Source organism: Macadamia integrifolia, unplaced genomic scaffold (genome assembly GCF_013358625.1).
Source record: "Macadamia integrifolia cultivar HAES 741 unplaced genomic scaffold, SCU_Mint_v3 scaffold577, whole genome shotgun sequence".
Taxonomy (NCBI): Eukaryota; Viridiplantae; Streptophyta; class Magnoliopsida; order Proteales; family Proteaceae; genus Macadamia; species Macadamia integrifolia.
In genome coordinates, this window is record NW_024870491.1 from 305,016 (window position 1) to 311,614 (window position 6,599).

Sequence of the window (6,599 nt, forward strand, 5' to 3'; positions counted from 1 at the left end):
CCTAAGAATTTTCATCCAAGTTCTTAAATTTGGTTGATGAACAAGGTGAAGGATTCTCCTTTTGTCAGTCTAATAAATCCCCCTAAAACTTCAATGTGTAAGGCAATCACATCCTCTCTACTACGTAGAAAACATCATTGAGATAATCTAGATCTCTGATGTTTCTATTCCACAGTATCAATCAGTTTTTTTCCTCACGTAGTTTGGTGATGAGTTCTTAAAGCTTATCAGTAACCATGTGGAAGGAAATGGTCTCTAATTATGTGGGGCCATGTTATAGAGGATATCCTCTCTCACCTATATAATGGGCAATGAGTCCATCCTACCAAGCCTGCCACAAACCTTATTCATTAAGTAGTGATATGCGTGTAATTTTCTACATACTTTTGACCAATTGGACTGAAAAATAGACCAATAAGACGGGTGGAAATATGGACTCATCACCCAAACTTATGACCGCCAATTTAACCATAATTCTTTTTTTTTGCTAAAGTTTAGCAAAGTATAATATTATAAAATAAAAGGCAGAATAAAGAATTAAAGTCTAGGTATACTCGGACTTATGTAAAATACATAAATTACTATGCAATAACAAATAAAGTTCTCTAATCTTGTTAAATGTTTTTTGGCATTAATAAAATACTTTCAGCAATCCAAGCTTTTTAGATTTTACTAAGTCTTATCTGACAAAAACTAGATTACAAAATATAAGATATCCTCGGAATAGATGCCTTATCTTGGGATTTTTCATATGAAAAATTTTTTTCTAAGCCCATAAAAGATCGTTCATCCACCATCCTAGGGTTTTAGAACCTTTCTAATATCTCGCTCGCATATCTCAAGCCTTCACCATGGGCGATGAAAAACTTGATCCTACATCTATCATCAGGTAGCCAGATCAAATGGCAAAGAGAGAAAGAAAAAAACATCACAGGTTGACCCTATTTATGTGTGTCACACCTTTTATCAAGTAAATGAGAGTAAAACACAGAAAAAAATAAAAATAAATCACAGGTTGACCCCATTAAGTGTGCATATGTGTGTGTAAAAAAGCTAATTCAAGTAAACGTGGGAAAGATTTAACAATTTAGAAATTAATTACTAGTCACCTTCATACCTTCTCAAAGACCAAACGGACCCAACATATATAACAAATATATATATATATATATATATATTAAACACTCAACTCATGAAGCACAAAACCTTGTTTATGTTGCATTTGCTTTCACCTACCACCACTAAAACCTAATTAGATTGGAAGTAGAAAAACTTATCATCACTCACATTTACCAGTGGTGAGCTTGAAAAGCTAGCAAACTCCAATTTGCAGAGAACCCAGATTTTGAGAAAACCTTTTTATGGATCAGTTTTTCTTTTTAACTATCCATAAAAAAGTGGAAGGAATCAAATTCTTATCCGCAAGGATTGACTTGATTTGGAGGAGTATTTATTTGTTATGATGTCTTATTGTGTAAACAAGTGAGATTTGAGGTTTTTCGTGTTAGAATTCCTGGGCAAGTATTCTTGCTGCGAGTTTGGGTGTTCTTGAAAGATTTCCATTGTAATTTTTTTCCAATATAGTGAATCATCTTCTCATTCACCCAAGGACATAACACATCACATCAGTGAGTAAACCTCATTAAATCTTTGTCTCATCTCATGCAAATCTGTTTATTTTATTCTTTTTTTTTTTATGTTAATTCTAACAATATTATTTTTCTTATCGAGCCCTTTCTCATAAAGTAAATACATGAGCTACCATACCTATCAAGAGAGAATTACAAAGCGGAAATAGTACTATTCCACGCATAATTTATTCCATGTTTCCGCCACAGTGGCTTCTATGTACCATAAGCACTCCATTTGTGCTGGCTTTAAAGCCCAAATGATCCCACTTGTGGCATAGTCAAAGGACACACTGAGTCCGCCCCACCATGTAAAGCAATTGGTGGTACCCAAAGAGGTCATGGGATCGACTCTTCTATTTCAGTATCGGTAAGCAAAGTCGAAAATTAATATGACATTTTTTTTTATACTTGAAAGAAAAATAATCGAGTTTTCCTAAGGTCATGGTGAATGAAAATTCAATATTACATTTACGTGGTCCATCACGATCACAACAAATAGAAAGGGAGAGAGGTAGAGAGAGATGGGGTTTTCACATCTAGGTAAATCCCATTGTTCAGCCACAGGTGAAGAAAAAACTTTATCTAAAAATCTCTCTCTCTCTCTCTCTCTCTCTCTATATATATATATATAGAGGGTGAAACATGTTAATATACTTTTTTTTTATAATTTCTTTTCACGCGTGTACTACTAACATTCCTCCTAAGATTACCATGAACTTGAATGAAGACTTGTAGCTAGTGTATTTTTCTAAAAAGTCAAGTGGACTCAGATGGTGTAGCCATAGTTAGCAAATTCGGATTCGGAAATTATTCAGGCGGAGAATTATTCGAAATAATTCGATTGGTTAATTTAAGGATTCGGTCAAAAAAGCGGTCAAAAAAACAGACAAAATAAAAATCGGAGTCGGATTCAGATTCGAAAATTATTTGATTAAAAAAATAAAATTCGGGCAAAAAATTCGGATATTATTTTTATAGTTTATTGTATATTTTTTATTTATCAAGTTATTAACTTGATTTGTATACTTAGAAAAAGCAAATTACTTTATACAATAAAGTAAAAAACTATGAAAAAATTGTCATTGAGCGATGGAAGCAATGGTTATTGTAATCCAATTTTTACTCATGAAATAGATTAGGCCCCAAAACAGTGAAAGCAAGATTACAACTACAATAAACCAAATAAATAAATTGACCACAAAAAATTTTCACTATCCTTTTGTTTGGGTTCACAAGACCCATATTGCACTAAGACGTACTAATTTTTCAAAATTAAAGCAATAATATAAAAGAAGATTGATTGATACGGCGATATGAATCTGTCCTGGTCCCCCAGAATCTCAAATTATCCATCAAGGCTTGATATCTCCCCTATCTTAGGATGAACTGATGAAGTTATAAGAAAGAAATGAAATAAAGAGTAGATTCGTACAATTGTTACGGAAGAATTAGGTGGAGAAAAAAGATGGGAAGAATGAGGCGAAAATTTGGGGGAGAAGAAGATGAAAAAAAAAAAAAAAAATATTTCGGTTGGTTTATCTGGGTTTCATATATGACGTTTTGTTTGTTTTTTGTTTTTTTTTTTTTTAATACTGTTTAAGTGGACCGAATAATTCGGTTCAATTCAGTTCGGCCCGAATTATTCGTGTTTTAAATTCAAATTAGTAAAAAGCATGTTTTTTACCGAATTTTATTTTTAATTCCGATTTGGTTAGAATTTTTTATTTAATTCGAAAAAATTATGTTCAGCTGAATAATTCACGAATTATTCGGCCGAATTGTTAACTAAGGGTGTAGCTGCTTCCCTTAAGATCTGAAAATTAAAGAAAAATGAGGTCCTTTCTTAGGAATTCAAGGGTTACTTTCCCTTTGTAGTCAAGGTTTTCATTGTCACTTTTAGAATTTGGACTTGTAGTTGGTCTTATGAATGTGGGGCATTATGTAACCTAGAGTGAGTGGTAGTATACCTCTATAAAAAACGTATATGTAGGTTGGGGACTTGCTTTTATTTTGTAAATGAAAATACATTTCTTTACCCAAGATAGATTCCTTTTGAAGGGATAAGTTTCCTTCTTCATTAAATCTATAGGTTTTTTTTTTCTATTTTCATAGGATCATTAGACTAGTAGTTGGTCTCTAATGAATTATTGTTGAGCATATTTAACCTGGAGTGGTTTGAATATATATGCCCAGCATATGCTAGTGGTGATAGATTCATTCATAATACAATGTAAGAAATCATTTCCAAGAGACATGTTATTTTTGTCACCATCCAAAATATATAAAACAGAACTCATATTATTACAAGAAAAATAAAATCATGAAAAAGATGTAGAGCAGTGCTGAGAAAATTTAAGTAAACATTTCCAATTATGTTGTTGTCTTTGTCGGTATTACCCTATGTCCAAGAAAATCTTAAAAGTACAAGCTTTTAAGATTTTGAATGATCCAGAAGAATGCATTTTATTCAAAGTGAGATGTTCCCCAAAAAAAAATTTTTGATAAAGAATCTTTTCTCTTTTTTTTTCAAACAGGAAGTTGAAAGGAAAATGCAAAAGAAGATAGGCCCATGATAGACAATAACCCCCACCAAACATACTTTACAACTTTCATCATATTATACACTCCAAAGAGAAATTATTTTCAAATTTTTAAGTATTGCATGTACTTTAATTAAGGGTCATATGTTCTCCAACAAGAGTTAAGTGGAATGAAAAATTAACAGGTAAAATTAGTAATAAAAAGTAAAATTTTATCAAAAAGATATCCTAAGATTTCATAAAAAAAAATACTCTTTAATTTTTAACTAATAAACAGATGGAGCCTAAAGTTTAAATGATTGAGGACTTTCATGTCTGTAGGAACAAGTACCTTTGGCAATTAGGAGGACTGCTTTTTGAGTCATGGATTTCTTTAGGGGGTGTTTGGTTCGGTAAATCAAATGGTGTATGTATCAGATATGAATGTCAATCTTTTGATAGACATTCTTCTGAATTATGTTTCTTTCGGAAAAATCGTTTGGTTGTCTTGAGGCTAGTACATGTTTCTCGCGGGTTGAGATATTGGCTTCCGTAGAGAAATTCTTTCCGCTTTCTCCTTTTATACTATGTGGTAAAAAGGTTGCTCAAATCTGAGTTTAAGTGTTGAGGTAAACTCATATTTGGAACACATCCTTTGTAATATGGTCATTCATGAGAAGTAGGGTGCTCACTTATGAGGGTCATGCTAGTGGAACCAAACAACTCAAAAAATTAAGAATTATCATTCTAAAGAATGTCATCCCAAAGGTTTACCGAACCAAGCACCCCTTTAAACTTTTAGTTGATACCTGAATTGCTATTGAGCATATTACCTAAATTGATTTTTGTCTCAATGCAACAACTTGGGAACTAATTATGCCATGAAAAGATGTATTATTAGTTACTTTCATCAAGTGATTTATATTATACAATTCAGGGCTAACATATTTGTTAATCTTATTGAACACAATACCAACCAAAAGGCTTAAGATATATTAAATGGGAATGCTAAACTATTATATGAAATCATTCAAGGTCCCAAGGTAAGATGATATATGACCATTCCCAACATTCCTCATAGGTGTTGTCCCTCTTTTGGGTGAGATAATACATGAGGCATGTGTGGCTTTTCTTTCATGCAATCGTGCATGGATGCATCATTAGTATACTTGGCCTAGTTGTTTGATATAACATTAAATTATCTAACTCAAAAGCTTAATCACAAGGTCTAATTAGTATATGAAATCATTCAAGATGCTAAAATTATTAAAAGTAGATTTATTTCCAACACACTTTCAACATATCAAGAAATAATTTCACACTTTAATGAGGGCCCATCTGATACACATTTTACATGAAATTTTGGATGATCCCATCTTAATCTAAAAGTCACTTGTCCCCTTCCCCACCCCTATCCCCCAACTCATCAACCCCCACCTTTTTTTTTCCTTTTAATGTGAGTGGTTCACTGTCATTGAATCACAATCCTTTATCAACTTGCTATTGGAGTGACATCAACAATTCAAGTAGACAAACCCTTCTTTGCCTACCTACCCTATTTGTAATCAAGCAAACTATTTGAAGAATCCCCAGGACTTACCTGAATGTATCCCTAATTCCCTAATTCCAAATACAACTGTTGTCTAGCAAGGAATAAAGAACAGTCTCTATAGAATTTTCCATTGGCACATCACTATCCATACATAAATATGCATATAAGGTTGACACCTAAGTCTTGGATGGGCTATAGACCAAATTGCAGACTTTTCCTCTATTTAGACCATACAGATTATATAACATATAACATACATATCTTATTCCCTTATATTCTTAATTCCAACTAGATTTTTATGCCTCTTAACTAACAATAGGATCAAGGGTCTAATTTCTTCACCATGAAAAAAAAAAAATCAAGGGTTCTATGTTGACTAAAGGTCCTTAATGCTCCAACAGTCCAACTATGTATAGAGGTCAAGAATTGATTCTGATGGTCCAAGTTATGGACTTAATTATATATAGAAAAAAATTTATTGGGTCCTAATTGGTTGAGTACTAGCTGCCAAACTACTCAGACCCCACTGGATATTCTTGGTTTTCCCTTAGTGAGTACCTCTTCTAGAGCCTCAAAACAATACTTTAGGGTGGGCTTCTACCACTTATAGTCAAGCTGACCATATTTAATTCTCCCCTTCGGATTGTTCATGGAAACTTCATCAACCCAAGAAAAAAAAATTATTTAAAAGAATAAATACCCTTGAACTGTCTAGAATCATAGTACCTTTGTTAAGGTATTAAATAAATCAAATTCTAGTAAACAACCCAGAAAGAAAAGCCAAAAGAAGAATCCAAACCAGTTGAAATTCTCCATCTAATGCCAAAAACTGATCAAGATGATCATCATCATAAAAAGATTAAAAAGCCCCAAAGTACTATGTGACCATTGTTGTTT